This window comes from Mesocricetus auratus, unplaced genomic scaffold, assembly GCF_017639785.1.
Source record: "Mesocricetus auratus isolate SY011 unplaced genomic scaffold, BCM_Maur_2.0 Super-Scaffold_100022, whole genome shotgun sequence".
In the NCBI taxonomy this organism is placed as follows: domain Eukaryota; kingdom Metazoa; phylum Chordata; class Mammalia; order Rodentia; family Cricetidae; genus Mesocricetus; species Mesocricetus auratus.
Genome location: NW_024429203.1, coordinates 16,098,067 through 16,125,424, shown reverse-complemented (window position 1 = coordinate 16,125,424; position 27,358 = coordinate 16,098,067). Strand labels below are relative to the sequence as shown.

At 46.5% G+C, this 27,358-nt stretch overlaps 1 protein-coding gene across 6 annotated transcripts in view; it reads left to right on the top strand.

Moving 5' to 3' along the window:
* Window positions 1-27,358, top strand: part of Pknox2 (PBX/knotted 1 homeobox 2) — a 262,847-nt gene that overhangs the window by 60,796 nt on the left and 174,693 nt on the right. For all 6 annotated transcript variants that reach the window (XM_040730298.1, XM_040730295.1, XM_040730299.1 and 3 more), the window contains one exon: window positions 4,869-4,938. The gene's annotated coding sequence lies outside the window, so the exon portion shown is untranslated. The remainder of the gene's footprint in view (window positions 1-4,868; window positions 4,939-27,358) is intronic.

Below are 27,358 nucleotides of genomic sequence, written 5' to 3'. Positions count from 1 at the left end.
CAGAGGAGTCTTCAGGGACACTGTTGGCACCCAAGAGGGGCTCTTACAGATTTGATCTCAAAGGTCTGGCTTGAGCAAGAGCAGGGAAGTTCTGGGCAGTTAATGAATGCAGATCACCAGTCTTCTCCATTTGCCTGTCTTTTTCCCACTCAGCTGCTTACAGTCCCTTTTAGACACCAAATAACATCAGTAATCCTATTACGTTATTAATATTGTCCAAGTCGTTCAGCCAATGTGGTTCATGCCTTATCTCATTTGTTTATTTTTATTTAACTATATACTTAAAATTTTTTTGTCTCTCTTTTTACTCCACCATCTATACATAATGGCTTCCAATTTTGTGTTTTTTATGGGATTCCGAAGTGTGTGGATGAATGAATGGGTCTCTGCATCTTTATCTGTTTCTGATGTGTTTTCTTGCACTTTCCCCTTTTTTTTATTTCATTCCTATCCCAATATGTTAGCATTTGTTTTATATATATATATATATATATATATATATATATATATATTGGTTTTTCGAGACAGGGTTTCTCTGTGGCTTTGGAGGCTGTCCTGAAACTAGCTCTTGTAGACCAGGCTGGTCTCGAACTTACAAAGATCCGCCTGCCTCTGCCTCCCGAGTGCTGGGATTAAAGATGTGCGCCACCAACACCCGGCTCCTATCTAATTATATTTTATTTCATTATTATCCCTTAGAAGCCTGTTTGTTTTCTAATGAGAGACAGAAAGGAGGCAGACTTGGATGGGAGGGGAGGCTGGGAGGAGTAGAGGGAGGAGAAACCATAATCAGGATATATTATACAATTTTAAAAAATCTATTTCAATGGGGAGGGAGGAGAAAAGAAACAAGTTGAGTAAAAAAAAAAGAGGGACAGAAAGTTTAGAAAGAGACAGAGAGACAAATGAAGAGAGACAGACATTTAGAGACAAAGACACAGAGATGGCATACAGATGGAGATGAGGGGAAAAGAGAACGTGACTTAAAATATTTATATTAATTTTTTAAGAGTTTAGTGCACTGTATTTTGATCATATGTACCTCTCAACTCCCCTCATATATATCTTCTCTGCCTTCATCGTCCTATGTACCTTTTATCCCCCCCCCAATGGAGTTCAGTTTGCATTACCCTACTTCTCTTGGGAGTGAGGCCTGCCCTGGAGTGTGGTCAGGCTTCCAGGGGTCACATGATTAAACAGAGTTGACTCTTCTTCTCCCAGAAGCTATCAAAATGCCAGTAGTTCCTCAGCTAGGTGGTGGGCTTCATGCCCATCTTCCCCCTCCGTGCTTTGATTTTTTCCTGGCTGGAGCTCATGCAGGCCTTGTGCACGCTGTCACCACTGCTGAGAGTTCCTGTGTGCCGCTGCCCTACTGTGAGAGGATGTGATCTGGATGATAGGTAGTCATTCAACTCAAGGAATGGCCCTTAATTCCAAGATATTTGCTCTGCTTTTGTGGGCTGAATTGTGTTATGAGATGATGGTGAAAGGTGGCATGATTAATATTTTATCAAAATGTGAATTATCAGAGCTTTTTATGATAGCTCATTGGTTAAGAGCACTGGCTGTACAGCCATGAAGACCTACGTTCATAATGATCTTGCATGAGCCTGTAGCCCATTGCTGGGGGTGGGGGTGACGAAGAGAGGGGCATGCTGGAGCTTGCTGACTACCGGACTAGTCAAAACCCATGAGCTCCAGGTTTGATGGAAAACTCTGCTTTTAAGGACTAAGGTACAGAGTGATAGGGCAGATACCTGAAGTCCTCCTCTGGCTTCTGCATGTGTGTATAACTGCACACACACACACACACACACACACACACACACGCTCACAGAAATTAGAAATGCTGTTTTAAATACAGACACACACACACACACACACTCAAATGTGTGTGTTTTTTCTTTTTTTCTTTTGCCAATGGCTGAAGGCCAAATCTGGGACACCATTCCTTGGCATAGTTTTTTATCTAGTGCGGAAGCTCCTTCAATGCTATGAGTCACTATTTGGAGTGAAGCCTTATTCATTTCTGAATGTTTCTCATTATTAGAGAATCCCTTGTTATGTGAAGACTAGCTTCCTCTAGAATCTTTGATTAGTCCTGAGCCTACCTTCTAGAATAATTCAGTCAGTCCCTCTTTCGTGGTTTCTTTACATATTTGGCAGTCTACCATGAGCAAGAGGGATCAGGTTGCTTTAGGCAATGGTATTCCTAACTCTATTACCAGTGGGCACCACTAAGAGGGACAAAAGGCAGATACAGATCCTGTTTCTTCCCTCTGTCTTCTACCTCCTAGCTTCTTCCTGATGAAAAGAATGCAATAATAGCTGGTGCCCAGTGGGTACTCATTTTATATGGGGCACTATTCTAATACACCTCCGGTTGTATGGCACCTTGCAGTCCTCACAGCCACTCTTAAGAAGTCGAGATTTAGCTAGTCCTATTTTAAACATGAAAAACTAAGGCACAGAGAGGTTCAGGAACTTGCCCATGATCAAGTTTTAATTGATACATACATGCCCTGTAATCACTAGACTTTAACCACCAAATGTCTTTTCTCCAGTTTCTTGTACTCATCAATGTCAGAGTTCTTAAAATACGATGGTATTACAGCATACAGAACTAATATGAGCTGCTAAGTCCAGAAGGACATCACCCATGCCTCAGCCAGACACTACAGCTATTAAGATCACATTTAACAACTTTGGCAGCATCAACAGCATATCCTGAGCTTGCATTGAACTCAGATGACCCAACAAGGTTTTTCTGTTGTTGTTTTCTGAATTAATTCAACCCGTTCTGGCTCTGCAATTGATTTTTTTAGTATAAGAGCCCAGTTTTGTGTGCATATACTTGCCAAATCATTTTCTGTAGTTTTGTTAAGAAAATGGATTTGCATGTGGACGTAGAGTGTAATTTGATGGTTTCAAGTAATGAGATTGCGGGTTAATTTTGCCCCTGACTTTCAAAATTATTTCCTTGTGGTTGTCATGATGTTGGTGTGCAAGAAATAAAAGCTGGTGATGGAAAAATGAATGTTCTAGTTTAGGCCATCTTTTTAGCTTGTTCAGTGCTTTATAGCAATCTGGATTCTGATCCTCTAACATAGACACTTCCCTTCTTGGCTTTGCATTGTGTGCAGATGAAAGGTCGGCTGTATCTTCTAAGCTTCTGGTTTCTCGGGTGGACAGCCCCAAGGGGTTGGGAGAGAGCACACTGCCTCATTTAGTAGACTCTAGAGACTGTGTCCCCAGTTCATGTAGTGCTGAGAAATAATGTGCAAGGATGTAAGAAGAACACATATTAGAGCCCACTTGCAACTAAGAGCTGGCTCTTGGTTGCTCTTATAGATCCTGGTTGGAGTGAACAGTGTCCATCATTCAACATTTCAGCAGATACTTACTGGGCATCTGATCCATTTGAGGCACTCTGCTACACTCTAGGGACATAAAGACACACAAAATGTAATTCATTTCCTCAGTGACTTACAGTCTAGTGGCATGGTCTACTTCATGCAGGACCAGAATGAACTATGGCCATGAATATGCAGCCTTTAGTAAGCAGCCATAGAAGATCCTCTGCCTAGAGAGTATCATGGATAAGAGGGACAATTTATTTCCGTGTGCATGTCCTCATGTTAGTCAGATTTTCATCACTATTATAAAAGATCTTAGATAATCAATTTATAGAAAGGAAAGGTTAGCTTGGGCTCTTAATTTTGGAAGGTCTAGTTCATAGTTGATTGGCCAAATTACTCTGTGCTTATGACAAGGCATGTTCTGGTGGAAGCACACAATAGAGTAAAATTGCTTACCTTCTGGCTGAAGAGCAGAAGGCACAGAGGGAGAAACTGGGGTCATACAATCCACATCAAGGCCATTCAATGTTCTAAATACCTCCCACTAGGCTCTACCTCTCCAGGGTTGGGCCATCTAATAGTGCCACTCTGGCAACCAAGCTTTTGACACACAGGGCTCTGGGAGACATTTAAGTCCAAACGTTCCATGGTTGATACCCTCTCCCTCCCACCAGCCGAGCCATGCCTATTCAAGTCTTCAGACTCATATCCTACCTCCCGTGAAACTTCCCTTGAGTGCTTCAACCCCTGCCAACTTCGTTTCATTGTGGAGAGAGAATGACGTTCTCTTCCGGAACTTAGCACAACTCTTTGGACTGTGGTGTCTGTCTTTTCTGGTATTCCTTCATGAGGGCAATCTTACTTCCCCAGTGAGGTGGGCAACATTTTTGAAGCAGGACCCAAGGGTCCAGTTCCTGTGTACTCCATGCAAGTAGATCATGGAGCAGACACCTGGTAAACATATGCTTCTGTTTAAAAAAAAAATCTGAAAAGAAAATTTAAAATGGATTTTTTCCCTAAACAGTCCCCATCATTCTTTTCCACGCATTTTCTTTCTTACTCAGCTGGACGTTGTACCTGAAGTTCCTCCGTTGGGAAAGGGAAATGGTATCATTATATTATAATCTTGAAATTTTTAAAAATGAAAAGAAGTTCCTCCTGTTGCAAGACTTTCATCTTCTTACCATGAACAATGGAATTCATTTTATTTGCTCCAGTTGTGCGGGCCTCCCTGCTCACACTTCAGCCTTTTTATGAGGCTCTCAGCTCTGTTGCCCTGCGTGGGGTCTTCCGTGGGGTGAGAAGTTCCAGTCAGTGGTTATCACTTTGGACAGTGTGGGGCATTCACTTTTTTTTTTCTCTGTGGACATAGGGCTGCTAGCCCCAGCTTTGCTGTTTAGCAGGCTCACCCCTGGGTCTACCCCATGCCCACCCTGCTTCTTACCTTACCCCCTGCCCACTCCAGCAAAATCTTACCCAGTCTATAATGATGTCTCCTTTTATTGGCAGGTGAAGCCTGGAACAAGACTTTAAGGCTTTCTGTCCTCCATGCTGCTCACTAGAAAAGAGGCCCTGAACTGTAAGTAACTTTGATTGGTGCTTTCCACACTGACCCCTTAAAGTTATGGGTTCAGGACCAGTCCCAAAGCCTGATCGTTAACTGCTGCACCTTGCAGAAGAGACACACAGAACAATGAACCAGTCCAAATGTAAAATACAGTGGGGCTCTAATTAGATTACGTCTGGATGTGACAAAGAGGCTCTGTACTATGACATGCTATTTAATTAGACTGTATTGATTGGACATAAAGGTAGGTTTGACATGTTACATGTGTCGTGAGTGCTAGAGAAGGAAGCTACTGAGTTTGCAAGGTCAACCTGATCCTCAGCCACATCTGTCTGCGGCCTGAGCAGGGGGTGCAGGGAAGAATGGATCACATTGGGCCTCAGTCCAGGACATGTCCATAGCCCATGCTTCCTTTTCTGGTTGGTTGTTTCTGGGGATATACAAAGGAGAGAAACGGAAATACTGCTAATCACTTCCTTTGGCACTCTGATGGCTCCGCCTCAGAGGCTGGTGGGCTCAGTCTACCCACTTGCAGGACCCAGCCAAAGACTCCTCTCTGTCCACCATTTCTTGGTACCCCCGGATTAATGTGACTGCTCCCTTCTGGGATTCTGCGACACTGCCACACTGCCCAGTTCTCTGGCTTGTGCTCCCTCCAGCAGGACAGGAGCTCCTGGTGGCGGCAGGTCTAGGACTCACCTTCTTCCTAGTTGTCAGTTGATGAGTGTTAGCAGGTGCCTGGGTTACCCTGGGCCGGCATAAAGACTTCTCTACTTTGCTTCAGGGGCTACCTGAGGCTGAGGTACTACCGCTGCGACTTTGATAGTACATTGGCTTTCAACCAGTCCATGGAATTATAAATGATTAACCGTTATCAGTGCACATCTTCACCTCTGTGTAAAAATAGATTGACTGTAATGAGCGTTTGAATAAATCATAAGAATGGCCGACTTGCGATCGGCTAACATCCTGCCGATGGCTGCCCGGTGAGTGAGCAGGGCGCCGGTCCTCTGCCTAATGGGCTGCAATTCAGTGCTGGTTGCCTGAGTGAGTGATTGACGGGCCTCTGCTCCCAGGGTACCTCCTCAGATGCCCTGGCTCTGGAGTGGTCGAATCCCTAGGCTGAAGGGGTGGGGAAGGGTGCCTTTCTCTATCCTGTTCCAGGAAAGCCTGCCTAGAACTGGGGATAGGAGTGTGGGTGTGGATGTGGGTGAGGGAGCTGGAGTAGAAGATAATGACCTCTGTGAGAATCGATGTCTGTTCATACCGGAGGTTACTGGGACCTCATCAGTATAAGGAGCAAGCTGAGCGTAAACCTTAATGAGCGCTGAGAGTGGGAGAGAAATCGGTCTGTGTTTCCCCTCCCTATTGTGGAGAGAAGTCAGACATTCTGAGCACTGGGCCACGCAAACTCAGGGAAAGCTCCCCCAAAGGGACAGTGAGGAACCTAAGCGCAGGTCCAGGGCTCTTCAGTGGGCAGGCATCAAAGGTTTTTCAGGCAGTAGTTGCTCAAGCTACCTCAGGTGTGAGGATCCCACCCTTTGCAGAGGGAAGTAGAAGAGGGGAGAGAGCAGGCACAGAGTGACAGGGACAAGATAAGAAAGCCTCAAGTTTCCAAGGTAATTCAGAAGAATCCAGTGATAGCTGGATTTGCACGGAATTAATGGAAATGATGCTGGATTCGCTGGAAACAACGTGTTACTCTAATGGCGTCTTGGTTATTAGGCTGTGTAACAAATGGACACACAAACACAGTAGCTGAATGCTTATTCTACCCAAATATTCTGAGTCAGGAATTTATATAGAACATGGTGAGGACACCTTGTCTCTGTCTACTGGGTATGGGATTTCAGTTAAGGCAACTCAAAAGCTGTGTGGTATATAACTACCACAGGCTTGTTCCCTCAAAACTCTGGCTTTGATACTAGCTCTTGAATGAGACCTGTCAGTTGACCTTCAGGACCTTTCCATGTGATCTGGACTTCTGACAATGTGGCGCTAAATTCCAAGGTGAAACTGCCTGGAGGGAGAGCAAAAGCCAGGTGGAACCTTTAGTGCCTTTCATGACCTGCTCCATAAAGTCAAGTAGCCGCTTCATTCTATCCATGAGAACAAGTACAAGGATCCAGAATACTCACTGCCTCTCAACAGTATCAACATCCCGTTAAAAGAAGAGTAAGCATGAGGTAGGGGTGTGTGTGTGTGTGTGTGTGTGTGTGTGTGTGTGTGTGTGTGTGTGTGCGCGCGCGCCCACACAAATTTTTCTGTTCATCCCTCCATGTTTACAGGGGACGGTTCTGGACCCCCTGCAGAGCCCCAAATCTGAAGATGTAGGTACAGATACTGGCGGGCATAGCACTTACAAGTAGCCTATGCACATCTTCCCACATACTTGAATTCATCTCTCCATTACTTATATGACTGAACACAATGTAAATGCTGTAAATAGTTGCTAACTCTGTGTTGTTTAGGGAATAACAGGAAGCAAAAATGCCTGTACTCGTTCATTACAGATACTTTATCTATCAAATATTTCCCATCTGTAATTAATTGAATCTGCGATGTGACCTACGGATAGGGAAGCCATTGCATGCTGTTGCATTCACCTTTGGAAACCACAGCCTGCTCCAACTGCTGTTGGCTGAGTACAATGGGCCTTACCTATTCCCCAGAACAACTGAAATTGACCCTTCCTGGGGAGATGTTCTGAACAGTCTGGAGAGTGATCTGTGATAGCTGTACTTCTTTCGGTTTTGAATGAGTGAGCTTATTAAGTAGATAGCAAACAAAAGATAAAAGAATAATAGTGAGTAGCAGTAGAAGCAGCAGACAGCTAGCAAAACTATCATCAAATCAGGTGGTAGAGGTGATTGGAGCATCCCAATTGAGAGCACAAACAAAATGTAATATCGTCACATCAGGGACTTACAAACATCCAGCAGAAACTGACGAGGAAAGCCCCACCGAGTCAGCCAGCTCACGCTCACAACAGAGAGCACCCTGTTCAGAGCAGGGGGTCCCCTCAAGTGAGACTGCAAATAAAGGAACAAGTAACAGCAAAAAGGTGACGTCATCAAACCAGGTACTTACAATCATCCAGAAGAGACCAACTGGGGAAGTTGAGGCAGTCAAATGGAGTTCCCAGTTGAGCTTCCCATCCATGGGTTAACTTCTCATGGCTGAATTTCCAGCCTCCAGTTTCCACTGGAGGCATTTTTACATAATGGGATAAACATTTGTAGCCTCCTTTGGAATTGGTTTACCTTCAAGCTCTCGTCAAGGGCATGGTGTTTTTAATACCTTAGCTGCTTACTGTTTTTTCTTTCTCCATGTCACAGAACCAGAAGGCCAGCCTGTTCCAGGACAGGGGTTTTTAGAGGACACTTCATATAAACATGCTTGGATCTGAAGTGTGCTGAGGGACAGCCTTGCTTCCAGAGTCTGCTTCTCAGGGAGCTTAAACAACACATGACAATTTACCACTGTAACATACATTACACCCTGGAAAGAAACCTTAGCCTTGGAAACCCCTCCAAGCCAAGCTCAGCTTCTTCCCAGGCAGGGTATAGTAGTACTAAGAGGTTCTGTGCTGGGAGAAACCATGACCTCGTGGTCCATACCAGGGAGAATATGGGTTTATAACCCACCACTTGAAATCTTGGATCTAGGATTCCAGACCTGTAAACAAGAACCCTTTGCTCACATCACGGCTTCCCATATCCATTGTCATGGCCACCAAAGCTAGAGTAGGTTCCGGGCAAAGCTCAGAGCTTAAAAGACTACAAGGGACTTGATGGGTTTGGGAATTCTTCACACCAACTTCTCCCTGATCCTCCAAGTCCTCCCCTGGTCTCCTTTCCCTCTGTCAAATACTCTGGTCTGGGAGCCTGTATCCTTAAGGACTGCTCTTATTCCCCTTTCCCATGCCTGATATAGATACTGCTACGTTTTGAAGGGAATCTGAGTGCTCTGGCTGCTTTATTGGGACTTAAGGGATAAAAACAAATCCCAAGTCACCCAAGAGGAGAAACAGAACCAGTCTGTCTTACAAGGACGGCCACTTGGGAACCGCTAGTGCCAGGAGCTAGGCAGGGAAGAGAGGGGTAAGCGGTCTTAGTCGTGATGAAAAGGTACCAGGGTTTGGATTTCCTCCACATGAAGTCAAATTTAATATTAGTAAGCAACGCTTGCTGAGTGTTTACTATATACTGGGTACTGGGCTAAGCCCTTGGGGCACATTTCTTCATCACACTGTACTTCATGGGATTCTGTTATTAGCTCTGTATGAACAATGAAGAGAAGGCCCAGAGGACCGGAAGTGCCATAGGAAGGAAGTCTAGGGCACAGTTGAAATTCAACCTAGAACTCTCTATTATTGAGGCTTAAACTACTTCATTCGTGGTCAGTGTATATTGCATGCATATATAGAAATCACTGAACTCCCTTTAATAATGTAAATTGTTATGTTAACAAAATTTAACTTACTGGAAAGAGCCTCAGTTTACTCCTCTAACAAGAGGATGTCTGACAGCATCCTCCCCAGTGTCACCTTCAGTATTCAGATTCTGTGTGGAGACTGTGGGAACTTATTTGCTTAGGTATAGTTAAGTGAACCTACATTATGAAGATGGTCTGGCATGAAGGAATGGAATAATTTCCTCACCCCACCCCCAAATATCTAGGTCAGGAAACCTGTTAAATCTGGGCAGCTTATAAAGGAATCACGTTGTATCCACTCTCTAGGACTACTGTGGGGAAACCAGATGTGAATACTCTAGAGTCATACCTCACACACAGTGCTCAACAGTGACTTTGCCATTCATTTATTCAGTAAATAAATTTTAAAGAAACACACAAAAAAAAAAGACGCTAGAAAGAAAGGACACTCCTTTCCTTTGCTTCTGAGAGATGGTCAAGAATCTTGCCTTAACTGTACTTGCCATAAAGTTCACTCATAAACTATTGATATTTTAATAATACACATTAGCATCTTGCCCTTTGACAAATGAATATTGAATGAGCAATAAAGAGGCAAAAGACTATCTAGGTGTAGTGCTTCGGAAAAGCTGGAGTGCTGGGTGATTGTCCAAGGGAACACAACTTTCCCGGAGACCCTGTGATGATTCACCCTTCTTTCCAAGGATCCTTGGAGAGGGCTCTTCAGGGAACTCGGACTCCATCTAGTCAGAGCCAGGGTTTTGCCTCCCAGCCTTTTCTTCCCCTGGGCTGAAGAGGAGGGAAGGTTAATAAGAACTGATCTTAATCCTCTGTGAAGTACCTGACTTGGACCTCCCATTGCTTTTGATTAAAGGTGCAGTTTTACCTTCTTAAGCTTTCTTCTCCAGAACCACAAGTCTGAAGCAAATGGGCACGGTGGCATACACCTTTATTCTCAATCAACGAGACAGAAGCAGGCAAATTTCTGTGAGTCTGAGGCCAGCCTGATCTACAAAGCTAGTCCCAAGCCACGATGAAGCAAGAATCATATACAGAGATGCTTTCTCAAAAATAAATAATAAATAAAATAATTTTAAAAAGTCTGCAGCCAAGACAGAGTGCAACTCACAAAACAGTAGACAATATGCCTAAATTAGAACACACACCAGCCTCCCTTCCTTGCTGTACCAGGTCCTTTTGGAATAGCTGTGTGTGTGTGTGTGTGTGTGTGTGTGTGTGTGTGTGTGTGTGTGTGTGTGTGTGTGTGTGTGTGTTGAGAGGGGTGTTGTGGTGAGGATGCTGATCAGGTTTGTAGAATAGAATTCCCTTCCTTATCCTTTTAGCGTAAGCCTCCAGCCCCACTGCCTCAGCCTCCAGTGTCCTGTGGCCTTCTGTGGGCTGGAGTGTACAGAGAGCAATGACAGGGTCTCTGCATAGGTCCAGCTTAATTGGTGTGATTTAATGGCGTTTTTTGGCGGATTCAGATTTATATGGCTTTCTGAGCTGCAAATCTGCTTTCTAAATGTAGAATTTTTGTGGAGTGGTAAAAAATAATGGCTGTTCTGTGATTCCTGCCTCCCAAGCTAGGAGATTGCAATTTACATTATGCAAATAGACATTATGCAATCAAGGCACTTTAGCGGGAATCTGGCAGCAGAGAGGCCGCTGATGAGATGCCGAGGTCTGCAGCCCTAACCGGAGGGGCCCTGGGAAGAGCAGAGATGAAGTGGGGAGAAGGTGGGCTCTGCAGGCAGGGGAGGAGGCCAAGAATCTGTTCCCCAGGTCCACCGAGGCAGAGTGGAGCCTGCCTGGAGATGAACGCAGCTCGGGAGCTGCCAAAGCGACTCTCTCAATTAATGGCTTTGTTTAATCATACCCCCTGTCCAGAAGAGTATTGTCTTACGGATAATTTCGTTTGCCTAACGAGATTTTGCTAATTAAATCTCCTTTCAGTTGGTGTGACTATGCCTGCAGGAGAGGGGGCTATTTGGAGACTTCTCCATAAACCTTTTTGGAGAGGGGCTTAGAAAGAGAGTTGGGGGAGGGGAAGGAAACGACGTGTAGGGAAGGAGACCCTGTCCTGATAAGAGCAGCGTTGAGCGGGGTTTGGGAACTCCTACCTCACTCCTTCCCTTGCACACAGAAAAGAGGACGCTCGCAAACTGTCCCCCAGCAGAATGGCTTTTCTCTTCTCTCCTCCTCCACATCGTCTGACACGGCCACTAGTATAACAACCACTGTCAACTTCTTCCCAAATCCTCAGGGAGAAATGCGAACCTCGGAAGGAGGTTTCCAAGGACTTCCAAGTGTTGTTCCTACAGCACCTGGCTGGGGGTGGGGGGAGGGCTGGAGAGTGGGAGGGTGTGTGAGCACCTAGCTGCTTGTGGGACTTCTCTTGCCTTCACTTAGTCAGCCAGTCTGTCTCTTCAAGAAAGAAAAAACGTGCTCCTAAATTGGCCGTTTCTCCAGGGATAATCAATTATGTGAATGGAAGAGGAGATCTCCTTGTCAGATTCATTTGTCATCAGAGCTGGTCAAAAAGAGACTTTAGGTGGATGGAGCCCGATTAATACTGTGTATGTATAGCAACCACCCTTATCTGTTAGTTTGCTTTCCCAGGATCAGTTTTCTGCTGTCAATCACTAGCCAAAAGCATTACACAGAAAATTCCAGGATTCTTCAGTTTTGAATGACTTTTATTATAACACTTGTTAATAATCTGTAATAAAATTATACCTATTCTTTTTTATTCAGCTATTGTTAATCTCTTACTGGCTTAATTTACAAAGTGTACACTATCGTGTGTGTGTGTGTGTGTGTGTGTATGTGTAGGAGAACACACATATATAGACAGACGAAGGCAGGCAAGAGTGTTTATTACCTTCCATCGCGTTAGGTATCCACCGAGAGTCTTTAAATCTGTTTTCCGTGGGTATGGTAGGACTGCTGTATGTGACCACAGAACTCTTTCCCTAACTGCCTGAAGGTCAGCTTCCTTGGCCTGGCTGACCATGGAATACATGCTTCAGTCACGTTCCCCCTTCTCCTGGTTCTCCTCCCCCTCCCCCTCCCATCCGCCCCTCCTGCCTATCCACAGACCCTCAGCATGGTGTATTCCCCACCCCTGAGGTCCCAAATGGCCCAATGGCACTGTTTCTCCTGGTGCCCTGTGCTTTTCTGCCTGGCTGCTTTGGCACTCGCTGCTGGCTTCTCTGTGTGGGATTCCCTCACCCGGGCCTGCCCTGGCTCCTGCTGTAACGGTTCCTCTGTGGCTGCCTCCTCTGGGTCTTGCCTGCTTCTCTCTACCCCGCTGTCTGCTCTCCTTCTTTCCCCGTAGGCAGCCCTAGGACCTCATATGCATGGCTCGCCTTAAGGACCCCACTCTCATGCTTCCTTACCCTAGCTTCTACAACTGGGCCTGGCTGGAACAGCGAGGGGAGCTGTGGAGAGGAGAGCTGTGGAGTGATGGATGGAGACAGGAAATCCCAGCAGCGGAAGGATGGTGGGGATCACGAGGCTGGTTTCTGCTGAGGCCACACAGGGCCACCTGTAAAAATGCTGCCTTCTCCTATGTGTTCTTTGGAGGCCCGGCCCTCGTGCTAGAGATGCCAGTGCCTCCTTTCACACGTGCTCACGTGAGCCGTGTAAAGTGAGTATTTCGGTGACCTACAGCTCCCTGTCCTCATTAGAGGGTAAGGCTCACGGTGACCCCAGGAGGAGCCTCCCGTAGGGAGGTGAAGGCTTCCTCTCCTCACTCCATCCACCCACTCATCCACACTGCCTAACCCAACATCACCTTTGAAATGTGTACTCTTCCATTCCCAAGAAACCCAGTGCTCAGACATGGGTTAGGCTGCCTACTATGCCTATGGGCTGCGTGTGTGTTGTGCTGGTGCTGGTGCTGGTGGTAGCACAGGACCCAAGGTGACCTTGTTTGCTGCTTCTGGACTCTTTTGGACCAACCAGGACTGGTGCTATAAAGAGTACAAGTCTGAGCTGGTCTGTGGTGCAGCATGCCTTTAATCCCAGCACTTAGTAGCAGAGACAGGTGGATCTCTGTGAGTTTGAGACCAGCCTGATCTACAGAGTGAGTTCCAGGACAGGCTCTAAAGCTACAGTGAAACCCTTGGAAAAAAAAAGAGTACAAATCTGTTCCATGCTAGGGAAGGTTAGCTAGGGAAACTGCTGTCTCCTGTGTATGTGTTTTGTGTTGTTTTTAGTGCCTGGGTTTTGGTGCCTGTTCCCTTTTGTTCCCAAGATGTCTTTCAGTGGGCTGTCTCTTACCTAGGTTGCATTTAGCTGAACTTCCTTGTTGCTGGAGTTTCTTTCCCGCCAGGTCCCTCAGCCCCTTCGGTTCCAAATAAACACACAGAGACACATTAATTATTAAACTGTTGGCTGATGGCTAGGGCTTCTTACTGGCTAGCTCTTTCTTAATTACTAACCCATAACTACTAATCTATGTATTTCTACATGGCCTTATCTTATCTGAGAATGCCTGGCATCTCCTTGCAGCCTCTCTGCCTTTCCTCCTCCTTCCTCTGGTAGCCCTGCCTATCCTTCTGACCTGGTTGTTGGCCAGTGTTTTATTTATCAACCAATAAGAGAAACATATATACAGAAGGGCATCCCTAATTACTTCCTGACAATGCTGAGGTCTAAGTCTATTGTAGGTGCTCAACAAGTACTGGTCAAATATGTGCCAGAGAAGGTTTGAACTTATGTGCACTGAGGTATGAGAAGGCTAGGTTTGAGTTCTGCTTCTGTTGCCTGCTTAGCTGGGGTCTTGAGATTTGATTTTCCCATCTAGAAAGCAAGAATAATCATACTCCCCATTCTGTCTTTCTGGAAGGTAGTGCGAAGGAATTTAAGAGACATGTGAAAGTGTTTTATAAACTATAAAGCACTGCAGAAGTATAAGAGGTTATTATTATAATGGTTATTGCGCTTGAAGTGATCATTGTGTTTGAAAATTAGGGATTCTGTTTTCAGGAATATAAAACCATCCAAGCCTGGTTTGAACTCTGAGGCTCACAGAGCAAGGGTTAGAAGAACAGATGCCAGACTTACCTGTTAGGACTTTCAGGGACTGACACCTAGCCCAGAGAACTCACTGTCCCTCTTCAGTTGACCTTCACTAAGGTGGAGGACCCTGGGAAAGCAGCCCATCTTCACTTCCACACCTGCCCCCCCCAAAAAAATGAGTTCAAGGCAACACTGTCTTTGCAAACAGTTCTCTGCCAGGAACGAATGACTTCTCATTTCCCTCACCGATCTTTGTATGTGTTCATGAGTTTGTGAGCACACATGCACGTGCATCTATACGTGTGTAGAAGACAGAAGTTAGCATCAGCTTCCTCAAGTTCTTCTCCACTTTAGTTTGTGAGACAAAAATCTCTCACTGAATCTGGGGCTCACCGATTGGCTAGGACGGCTCCTGGCTCCACCTCTCCAGTGCCCATGCAACCACTTTAGCTTTTTATGTAGGTGCTTGGGATTCCAACTCAGTCCTGATGAATTCAGGCCCTTATGCATGTACGGCAAGCACTTTATTAATTGAGCAAGCTCACTTGCTGTCCACTGGCTTTCTGACCCCCTCATGCCAAACTGCCGGCCCTTCTCTGGCTCCCAAATTATCAGGTATATCTACCTCCCGAAAGCATTTTCTCACAGGGTACCTGGGTCTGTTATTGCTTATCTCCCACGCCACAGGGCACAGTTAGTCAAACCCGGTCAGGTGAATGACGCCTCAGCTAGCTGGGTAAAGGCCTTCAGGTTGTAGGTGTGTTCTGTGGGTGGGAGCATCTGTCTGTTGCTGACCCCCATAGGTAAGCAGGTGCCAGTCTGGGAAGGCAGATGCTGCCTACTTTATTCCCAGCCCCCACCCCCAGATTCTTACCAGGGTGGGTCCCAGCTGGTGGAGGGTCTGCTGGTAGCTCTCCCAGGGACCTGGTTCCCTTGCTTTCTCCTTGGTTCAAGGCTTCTTGTCTTCCCCTTGTTCTGGGCCTCTCCCCCAGACCCTCCTACTCCAGCCCCAGGCAGTCTCTCTAAAGTGCCAGGGGGCTGGGAGGCTTTTCATTACCAAATGCACTGAACCTATTTGTGAGTGTTTTGCAAAGTGTTTAATCCAAGGTGTTCCCTCAATTAAATTAGTGCAAACATCTGTGTCCCACATCCACCTCCATTTGCATTCTGTGCCATTTATTACAGCAGGAAATTGGAAGGCACCTTAGGAATACTTAGGACCGAATTAGGCTGGGCTGGGGGAGGCAGCAGGGGGAGGCCTAGTGCCTGCGAGGTTGGCCCACAAGGCAGATCCCTCTCCAGGCTGGGACTTGCCAGGAACCAAGTCATTTTCTGGTGCAGGGTATCCCTACTGCTGTGCGGATGACCAGGTCACCTGGGGGCAACAGGGAGAGTTTAATTAATGCCTCTAGTCCCCTACTTAGGACCAAATGCCTGCAGAGACAGTAAGAGTTCACTGTTGTTACTTTTAATTTTAGACCTAATTTAAAAAAAAAATCTAAAGTGGAGCTGTCGAGTTGACTTAGTGGTTAAGAGCACTTGTTGTTCTTGTGAGGGACCTAGGTTCGATTCCCACCACCCACAATGGAGGCCTATCACTTCCTCAAGTGACCAAGTATGTGTGTGGTGCAGACACACGTGCAGGAAAAGCCCTCACATGAATAAAATGAATCTAATTTTTTTAAAATCTAAAGTGTATCATACTTAGGTCACCCAGCTAGGTCTTTCCTGGGGAGCCCTTCCCTGCTGGAAGGTGGAATTTTCTATCATGAAACTGCTAAGCATTGGTGACTGTCTGGCTGGGCTTGGGTGGCAGCTCCTCTAGCCTTAGACCATATAATTCCCATCACTGTCAAGTTTGTCAGGTGTGTTAGGAGCTCCACTATCATTCTAGGAGTGACAGAATTGTCTACTACGACAGACTCTGAAAGCCCAGGGTCTGTTGTAACTCTCCCACCATCCATGAGACCAGCCCCAGAAAGGGCAGCCATATGCCCATTGGACCATGATAGAAAGTGGGGCAAACACTTCTGCCTCAAAGTTTCCATGACACCAAAAGCAGTTTTCCCCTGTTCTCAGGATGTCTCTCTCAAATGAGGCTGTTGGAGTTGGCTTTGAATGGACTTACTTGCCATTTCTCCTAACTCCTTGACCCACCTACCTGGCCTGGTTGTATTGAGGCCTTGTCTGCTCTTAGGATGCCTTAAGCTAGGACTTCCTAAGGACCTGTGAGTGTCAGCACTGGTTTGCAGCTAGATCACGAGAGGAAATCCTGGATGTTGGGACAGAGAGGAGAAAGGAGGGAGAGGGGTAGAAAAAGAGAGAGAGACAGAGAGAGAGAGAGAGAGAGAGAGAGAGAAGCCTGGGGACAGGGAAGAGGCTTGGGGTCTGTTAAGAGACCTTAGAGGTCACTGAATTTCTCAGCCTATAGTGGGGAAACTGAGGTTTAGAGAAGGCACTCTCTTAAAGAAAGATGCATAGGAAAGGGACCCAACTGTAACCCAGGTTTCCTAGGTCCCAAGAAGGGTACAATGCCAGGGTCTGGGAGACCTGGGACAGGGAGGCAGGGAATTGGGTGTGTGTTGCCTTTCAATATGCAAAATGCAAAATCAGGCTGGAGCTAGGAGCTAGTGTGTGTGTGTGGGATTCATCTAGTGGACTCATCTGGTATGATCCTTCCTTGTTAACATGGGACCTTCCAGGGTCCAAGGAGTAGCTGCCATACCTTACCCTGGTCCCTGTAGGGAGGGGAGAGAGGTTCTGGGGTTTCACCTACAGACCTCTGGGGGTAGCAGAATAGCCAGGAGAGTACCCCAATCTAGGCCAGTTTTGCTTCCTAATAGTACCTTGCCACTTTTGCATATCTTTAGAGGGAGAGAGGGTGCAATGAAGGAGCAATGGGTTCCAGATTAAAATCCTGCTCCCTCACTGTCCCCTCTCATCAGACCGAAACTTAGCTTGTTTTCCCAGCCGATTAAAGAGTAATGATAATCTCTGAAAGGCATGCGTGGCTCTGGTTGGAGGTTTAAGACATGTCATAAGTTTCCACCTTCCCTTCTTAGACCTGGAGCCTCACTTCTGGGAACTAGGAATGTTTGGTGGTGAGGGTGGTCACCTTGCTTCAATCCCCCCTTTCTTCTTCTTGTTCCTTTTTCTCATCAAAAGACTTTAATAGATGCACCTCTACATGGGGTACTGCCTGGGGCTTCAGAAGAACGAATTGCTTAACCCCAGCTCTTACTTCCAGAAATGGCAGTCTCCACTCAAAACATTGGAGCATTGGCTGTGTAGTACTCAACTGTAGGCCCAGTGGGACACCCTGAGAATGGCCACAGCCTCCTCTTATCTCCTACCAGGAACCAACAGTCCTTACTTTCTCAGCAGTTGCCAGGTCCCAGAGGGTCTTAGACTTCTGTGCCTTTTGAGACTCCATGCTTGGACGTACAGACGATTCGCTTACAGTGTTCTCCATCCCCTTCCTTTGCTGAGCACCCAGGTTCTCTGTAACAAGGGCCTGGTACGCACTAGGCATCCTTTCAGCTTCTCTCCAGTAGATGGGGACTACTTAGACCCTTATTAAAAGCCCTTCTCTCTCTTTCGCATTGGTTCCCAATACATGCTTGTTTTGTTGGGCAACTTTTAAGGCCTCCACTGGTGAGCCGGATGACAGACTGTCAGATCTCCAGTTTCCAGAGTGTTGGTTCAGTCGGAGAGCCTTTCCTAGCCTCCTTTCTTTGTTCCTTATTAAGCGTTTTTCTCTCTCTTGCCCAGCCTCAGTATATGGGATCTCCAGATAGATGCAGGATAAGCTCAGATAACTGACCTCTTAATGGAGTGCCTGCCCCTTTACCATGGCCAGGAGGAAGTCTTTCTTTTCCCTCCACATGGCCACAGCTTGCTTATCTTCCTAGTCCTGGTGCCATCTCTTCGTAGATTCTTCTGGTAAAGGTCCAATAATTCCTTCATTGCCCCTGGCCTGAGCCCTCTGATGCTAGCCAGTGTACCAGCGTGCCAGATGGCTTATGCTTGTGCTTTTACATTGAGAGCCCATGGCTGGTGGCTGATGCTCCTAGCCCTTGCTCTACTTGGCATGACTCCTGGCACATTGCACATTCTGATTGATGACACCTGTTTGCCCGACGGAAGAGAAAACAAGGCCATCACTCCAGTTTATCTAAGAGGGAGGTGCCCAGGTTCTATTCTCATTCTTGGCTTTGAGCTTTGTGCTCCAAGGTTCTGATGAACCCGGAGACATCTTCAGTCCCAGGGCTGGAAGCCAGATGCTGTGGCCTGCAGAAAAGCAAAGTGTTAAATTCTGCTTGGTATTCAGAACAGACTAGAATTACTTTTGTGAATGTGTTCCATAACACATTCAAATATAGGCAATATGCTTGATACGCATGTGTGCGTATGCCCATGTTTGTATGTTGGTTTGTGTGTATCTTGAGAATGTATTAAACGTTTACTGATAGAGTATAGTAACGTCTGAGGACCATGGACTTGAGCCAGTGGGCCACTGCTTAGGATAGAAGACCAACTGTTTTAGAGTCTTGGCCTTGCCTCATGCCTAGATTACAGCCTGAATCTTTATTATTAATTATCCATTAATCAATTAATTAATTTTGAGTCAGGGTTTCTCTCTATAGCACCGGCTGGCCTGAAACTATGTGATCTGACTGGTCTCAGACTCTCAGAGATCTGACTGATTTTACCTCCCAAGTGCTGGTGTCAAAGGTGTCTGCTACCACACCTAGTTTACAACTGAATCTTGTGAGGTGGCAAGTCTCTTAAGGAAAGGAACTTGGGGGATCCAGCTCCCCAGTGTCTGGCACATAGAAGGCACTCATAGAAAAGTGTGGCTAGAGTAATTATTAATTTGAATTGATTATGACTATTAGACAATCCTTAGAAGCTTTAAATCTTGATTTTAGTTTTATCCTCTGTTGTTGATTTGCAAACAGTACATTCGTGAATTAGTAGGGAGCCATCACGCAGCATAAATAAACAATGGGATGAATTTTTATTGTCACTGTCTCTGGGAGCTCTCATAGGGTCACAGATTTGAGATCTTGGATCTCAAGCTTTACTTGTATTCTTTTTTTAAAAAAAAAAATCAAGCAAGACATTTTCCTGATGCAGATTTTCAAGAATCTTCAGAAGCCAGAATGCACGGAGTCAGAAACTGTGAGTGCGCATCATTTGGCCTCAGTCCCTGCTTGGCCCTGCCCTGTTAAGGCCTGTCCCAGGCAGCCTGGTTCCTCTGCAAATGCTACAGGTCCCAGTCTTTTAGGAAGAGTCAGCCCTCTCTGACAAATGCCAGCGTGTGGTAGGAACTGCACTGGACCCTGCTGGACAACGCCCCACCCACCTCCTGCAGGAAGGAGAGGGTTAGGAATGATCTTAGGTCAACAGTAAATAGGCCCAGTTGCTAAGTGTAACTTCTGGGCTCCTGCGTTAAAATTTCAAAACTCAAAGGGAGACCTGTCAGATGAGAACACGTGGGGAAGACAGGTCCACAGAGAGAGTCAGATACACGCCAACATGCAAAAACTGAGTCCCAGAAAATCAGCAACTCACGTGACCAGTAGTGGCAGAGTCGGGCTCAGGCCTGGGTTCCCTCTGCCTATTCTTAGGGGGTGGGCTGTGTCAGGCTGGGCCTGCCTTTTTTGCACATCCAGATTTCTGTGTCTAGGAGGAGTACATGCTGAACCCTCAGTGGACCCTGGGCTGTAGGCACTTTCTGTGTCCCTCAACAGTTTTCCAGAAGGACCAGTGGACTGCAGTCCCTCAAAACATGGTTGGCGACATGTGACTTCCTCCTTCCTGTACAAGTTGAGCACTTGCCACCCTGCTGTCTGTTTTTCCTTGCTAAGGTTCAGTTCTAATTATGTTGATTTTCTTCATCCCACCCCCTCCTGGAAGCTTATTAGGTTGAATATTTTTATTTATTATCATTTCGCCCAACTCCTGCCAGCATTTCCAATTACTCTCCCCGCTTCCTTGTAATTGTCTTTCTGTAATGGCTCTGAAACAATTGCGCTAAATGAGGTGTCTCCTGCAAGATGAGAGTCTCACTTCATTAAAGGCTAATGTATTCTCAGCTCCAGCTCTGTGGGGCTAGCTTGGAAGGAAGACATTTAAACAGCTTCTTTTATTTTATAGGGAGCAACTTTTCAGCAAAGAAGATGTCTGTGGGGTATATGTATATGTGTGTGTGCGCATTGCCTGGATTTTAATTTAAAGAAAGTTTATGAAATAGCAGAAGTCCCCTTATTGATGAGGTTGTTGTCAGGTAGCTGCGATTTATGCAGCTGGGGTACGAGGACGGAAGTCGGAAAGGGGCTCACCACACACATACATCCCCTGCCTCTCTCTACCAGCGACACCCCGCCCCTCCCTCTGCTGCACCCTGCATGCAGGGTTAACCTCCCAAAGTTGCTCATCCCTCCACCCTGCCTCTACCTTGTGTGTCCAGATTCCACAGCAGGGGTGCTCTCCTGTTCTGCATTTCTGTAGAATCCAGTCTTTTCAGTTCATATGTCCTGACTCAATCACTCATTTATTCATTCCTTCTCTTGCTCATTGTCTATTCATTTGTCCTTTTGTCATTCATTCAGCATATGTTTATTGCCTGCTCTGTTTGAGCTCCATTCAGCAGGGGCTATGTCCTTTTGGAGAAATAGAGACAGATGATTGGTAAGCGGGCACCACCGGTACAGTATGGTAAGTGCTGTAATCAGGCACAGGCAGACACTCTGTGAGCAGCCAGCAGGGCACCTCAGGAAACCTCAGGGGATCCAAAGAGGTTCCTAGAGGCAGAGTGGTGTGGTCTGATACCTGGAGGATGAGGAGTTAGCCAAGTGGCGGGGGTGGGTGGAATAACTCCAGGCTGAGCTAACTTCATGAATCAAGTCCTGGTCGCCAGAGATAGCTTGGCAGGTGAGGGAAAATGTAAAAAATTTCCATCTGGTAGGCACACTGTGGGACAAAGGCTGTGCTGAGAGGTGGAGCTAACCATCAAGAAGGGTCTCGAAGGCTATATTCCCTAGAGACTAGTTGTGAGACACTGAAGAGTTCTGAGCAGGGGATTAATTGGCCAGATTTGTGTTTGGAAAAGATGGCTACTATTTCAGTATGTACAGTGGGTTGCAGAGAGGCAAGCACAGAGGTCAGGAGATCTTGTAGGCAGCTGTTGCAAGAGACCATAATGATCTGCAGTAGAGACAAGTGTATTAATCTGTATGATTCCCAGATGGAGCAGTGACACACTTGGGAGATGACGGGGCGAATGTGTGAAACCAGGGCAGGGTGTGACTCATTGAGAGGGCCGAGCAGCCTGCAGGTTGTGGGACTCTAGGCTCAAATTCTAGCAGATGCCCGTACCTTGATTACTGTCATCAAAGGCAGCTAGGCATTTTTGCCCGTCGGGCCTGTGGGTTGCCTGTGAACACTTGCTGACTCCTTCCAGGGATCCCAGGCTGCTGGTCTGGAGAACCTTTCACAGCTCTCCTGTATTGGTTGGATTTTGCACTGCAGTGAAGAATACCATAACACTTCACGTTATTTTTCAGTTCATGGTTGGCTGGCCTCATGGTGGTAAGACAGAGAGCATCCTAGCAGAGCGCACATAACGGAAGGCTCATCTCATGGCATTGACAAAGCAAAGGAGACTGGTAAAATGACTCAGTGAGTAAAGGCATTTGCCACCAAGCCCAGCAACTTGAGCGCAGTATCTGGACCTACAGGGTGGAAGGAAGCACCAGCTCACTCAAGTTGTCTTTTGACCTCAACGTACATGCCAGGGCACACACCCATGCTGCTCGCTCCCCACCAAAAAGAAATGCGATAAATGTGTCTTTAAAAAGAAACAGAGCAAAGAGATTTGAAACATACCGTAGCTCCCAAGTCTTGCGTGGTTTATTTTTTCTAGTCACTTCCCAGCTCCATCATGTCTCTAGAATGCCATCAGACAATAGACCCATCAATGTGACTGATTAGATAGTAGTTCCCACATCCAATCTACCTCGTAAAGATCAGATCCACTAACTGAGGACCAGCCTTCATTTTGAAAAGGTTTTAGGGGACACTTCCATCCAATTCATAAGGACCTCTGTGCACTCAGCCGAGAAGGTGTCCTATGAGCTCTGTCTTCTGCCCCCAGAACATGACCTATGCTAAGACTTCGTGTTGCCCCAGGAGCTCCCAAGCCAGAGGACTGGCTGCTTCTTCCAAGGGAGTTTTGAGTTCTGAGTCTTGAAAGAGTAAAAGGCTCATCCTCTTATGTTTGGGTTGCAAGGATTGAAGTAGAGCCATCAGTGTCTTTATGCCTCAGGCAACTTCACTAGGGCCCTTGGACACTCGCCAGCAACAGTGATACGAAAGATAATCATCACAGCAACACCCGTTGTCACTTGTCAAGGGAGCCACCTTTTCATGCAGTTGCACACATCTCGTTCTGGCCTCACAACAGTCCTATCATGTAGATGTTGTTAGAGTGTCTATTAGGGAAAAGAGGAAGCTAAGGATCAAAAAGAATAAGCGGGCCTCCAGGACACCCATGGTTGCATTTCCTGCTCAGAATAAAAGAAGGAAGAAGTCTGGCTACATGAGAGCTAGCATGGGTCCTTGGCTCTGTCCCCATTTACTGATTCCTTTGCTGTCTTCATTTGGACAGATCCTTCCAGGTTCTATGCAAATGTCACTCCCTGCCTCCCCTAGGCAGAGCCAGCAGTTCCTTCCTCTCCGGCTCCCAGAATACATATATTGCTCAGTTAGCGCCCTGCTGACTTGCTTCTATTTCTTTACACGTCTGTCACCTCTACTTTGGATTTTTAAAGGAAGGGATCTTAGCTTCCTCCTTTTTATATCCTGGGCATCCAGCACAGAGGCTGGCACACAGTAGGTTTTCTATGAATAAATAAATGTTGTCAGGGAGTCCTGCGCACTCAGGGGAAACCTTAGAGGCCACAGCAAGAGATCCTCTGTTCTCTTTCCTTACTAGGCAGCAAGCATTCAAAATAGGCTCTAGGGTGGACTCCAGGCCCCCAGGAGCTGCCTGGTAATAAGGGGACAGTCATTGGGATCAAAGTCTCTCTGTGAACCCTGGGTAGATGTGGGGCTGAGGTGAATGTCCCTCTTGAGTGGGATGACCAAGGAAACGGTGCATCGTCCAGCTGGATGTTAGCTCTGATGAGGTGCTTATGTAACACCAGGCTCCCCCCAGCTTCCAGGGACCAATGAAGCGAACAAACGGAGGCAAGGAGCCCTTGTGCTGTTGGAGAACTGGAGAGAAGAGCTATGCACATCTGATGTCCTAGCAGGAACGGAGCACAGCCTTTCCAAACAGCCTTTAGGAATAGAGTGATAGCCACTCAGCCATAGCCGCTATGAAAAGTCTTCCCTCTGGAGGAGTGGGGTCACAACTTCAGCCGCTCCCTTCCCACACTACGCAAGCAGGACTCCTCCACGGTCCCCAGGCAGCCAGTAAGGACAGTGGGGCTGGGGGTGGGCAAGTGAAGGGAAGTAGTCTTCCCCGACATCTGCATGGTCCCCATGCCGATTTAACTAGGCAAGGATGAAAAATACTCAAGGAGGGGAAAATGCAATTGTAGGGAACATGTGCCAATTTCCCCTTCTTGTCATCAATCCCTAAACAATAGTTCATCAACTATTTTATACAGAGTCTGTGCTGCAGTAGCAATTATGAACAATATTTTAAGAATATGGAGCCGAGTGTGGTGGTGTACACCTTTAATTGCAGCACTTGGGAGGCAGAGGCAGGCAGATCTCTGTGAGTTCAAGGCCAGCCTGGTCTACAAAGGAAGTTCCAGAACAGCTAGGGCTGTTACACAGAGAAAAACCTGTCTTGAAAAACAAAACAAATGAATAAGCAAAAAGAATATGGGAACATGTTCTAGTTATATTTGGTCACTATGAACTATTTAATTTATGTAAGGGACTCCACCATCTATAGATTTTGGTGCCTGTGAGAGATTCTGGAACCAATCTTCCGGAAACACCAAGGGACAAGTTTATTGTGCAAGCTCCAAGAGCCAGGGACCTTGGTCTTGAAACAGGGTCACTACATAAATAGCTGCATGACTTTAAGTGACGTCCCCCTTTTGGAAGCTCAGTTGTCAATGTCTATAAGATGAAGAGAGGGGTCAGTTCTACCCTGCCTGACTCATATAAGCTGGTGGGAAATCTACGTCCCATGCAGAGTAGGGGACCACAATCGCTGACTTTGCCCATCTTAATATTTGGGGTACAGAGTTCTCTGTCTGCTCCTCTTCTCTCCTGCCCCAGAGTCAAATCCTTCCATATGTTGCTTTCTCTGACGTCAAGAAAATGTCAGGTGAATTAAAAATCTGAGGGCCCGGGGGAGCTCTTGGATGTAAGAGATCTGACCTCTTGAGCCCAAGGGAAATGAGAAGCTGGCTGGCCCATGGCAGAACAATAGTCTGTAAGAAGTCATAGGAACCTGACATGGAGCTAGTCAGAATGTCACTTTGGAAGCTGAGGCTGTACCTTAGTGATAGAGGGATTGCCTTGAGTTCCATCCCCACTGCCATAGGGAAAAACAAAATGTCACTTAGTTCATGAGCTCTGACTGATTGAAGACACACCATGTGTCATCTAAATACTGAGGATGGAGCAGTGAGCAACACAGTTCTAACCTTTTTGAGTTAGTATCTCTCCATGAAGGAAAGAGACTGTCTCAGGTTTGATAGCCAGTAAATGGACTTAATAGAAGCCTATCTTGTGTGGATAAAATGAGCTGATACATGCGATGGCTCTTAGTGAGGACTCTGACCGTATACCTCCTACCTTCCAGACTCTGGAGTGTTTCCTTTATAGCCTCATTGGCCCTGAGCCCAAGCTGCACTCATATCTTGAGATCAGGAACTTGACATGAGTCTAGCCTATTTCCATTCTGAAACTGACAGAAATGACACTAATCTTGAGCCCTCAGCTTTGACTCTGGCATTTTATCTAATTTGACCAATGTTTATAGAGAGCTTGTCACATGCCAGGTCCTGAGGAGCAATGCCCAGCCCCTAGACAACTTATATTATTTTAGTTGTGGGGTAAGGGGTATGTACAGAAAACTTCATAGCAACTTAAATATACACCTGACATTTTCTGAAAGATATAAATTCTATACAGCGAGGAATGGCTGTTAATATTTTTCAGTGGGGTTTGGGGACAGGTTTTGTTCACCTCTGAAAGCTGCCAATCTTTCAAGCTCAGCATTCCAAATAAACACCATCAGTTCTCAGATGGTCCCTGCTCTATCTCCCCTGCCCTCAGTGAGAAGTAATGCCCCCTGTAGTGGTCCCCTGCTTACTTTTCACGAGGATCCCCTCTTTGGGCTCAATGATCTCCTTCTATTAGAATCATAGAAATCAGGAGTAAAGGAATGTCTACTGGATGCTCCTTTAGCTGCGTCATCAGTGGAGCTTGACCTGCCCAGAAAGATGGAAGGGATGAGTCCAGACTGATGCCTGGCATGACCAGGGTGATGACTCCAGTCCTGGGGAGTCACAAAACCTACTTTACTACACAGCAGAGGAAACCACAGTAGACCGATGACAATATTCTTACTCATGTGCTGGGAGAAGCTGCCTCTCCCTTCACAGGCTGCACTGCTGGCAGCATCCTCATCACCTTGGGACACCTTTGGGTTGTCTCTTTCAGAAATCATTGACTTCTTTTGTATTTGCGTGACTTTGCCTCCTATGATCAGAAGTGAATGGGCAGCCCCAGGACTGGCACCCAAATGCTATTTTAAGGAAGAAACTAAGATCTCCTAGTTCACTTTCTAATTCAAAGAAACAAGTGGAGTGAGTTTCCACTGTATCTCAGGGTCCAGCCAAACAAAGCCAGGAGGCAGCCTAAGGAGTCAGACGAGGAGAAGAAACTAGGGAGTGTCTGAATGAAGTTGGATGTAGAACCCTCTTGATCTACAGTTCTTGCTTCAGAAATCCCCGAGTCTGCCTGGAACCTCAGGAAGTTATGTTATTCCCATTCCTAAGTGGGACTTCACTTGACCAACCGCCCAACCAACCAGCCATGACATTGTCTCTGTCCCTAGGATTGCCTACTCACAATAAGTAGAGAAGATATATGTGGGTGGTTGGGTGTCACTTCTCAGCGGCTGAAGAGATTCCCAAGAGAGAATAGCAAGTCCTTGGAGGCTTGGGGCACTAGACTTCTGGGTCTAGCATCCACTAAGTCTCCTGAAGTCTGTCAGGAGCACCCTTAAAGAAACTTGTTACTAAGAGTGAAGGTTCTACCTTCCTCTGGGCCTGTTGCCCAATTCTGAAGTCCTATATAGGCCCCTGAAGGGTAAAACTGGAACACAGAATGCATTTTCTACCAGGTGGTACTCATTGTGCTTGTGTGAGGGAAGGAGGGCCCCCCACATTTCTCTACAAAAGTGCCCTGATGCTAACTAAACCAGTGCTGGGCTTGAAAGGCGTGGGCTGCCCTCTGAGGCCATTCACCTGGTTTGGAGGACTGGTGATCACTGGAGCCTCCCCTGCAGTGCTTTTATCCTTGTCCCCCTGGTCCTCACAGTTCCCTTTTTGGTCATCAACCCTCTGGCTCTGTAGCCCCCGAGGGATGTTTCCTAGTTAGCTAGTTGGCCACCTCTTGGTTTCTCAGGAGATCAGTCCTAATGTTCTTCTCTGCCTCAGCTCCTCATATGTCTTAGTCATGATCTTCTTCCAGGATCAGGGGAGAGGGAGGCCACTGACTGTCGCCTCTGCTGCCCACGTTGAAGTCTTCCAGTGTGGCTTTGGTACAATGTGAAGAACGGCAGGATAATTAAGTTGCATTTCTGCACATTGTTTACTGTTGCTCTCAACCAATCACTATTCCACAGGGGCTAATCTGTGCAGGATTTTTATTTTTTATTTATTTTCCTTTTCAGTGCCTGTTTGTATCACATTCCTCATTATGCTTCAGT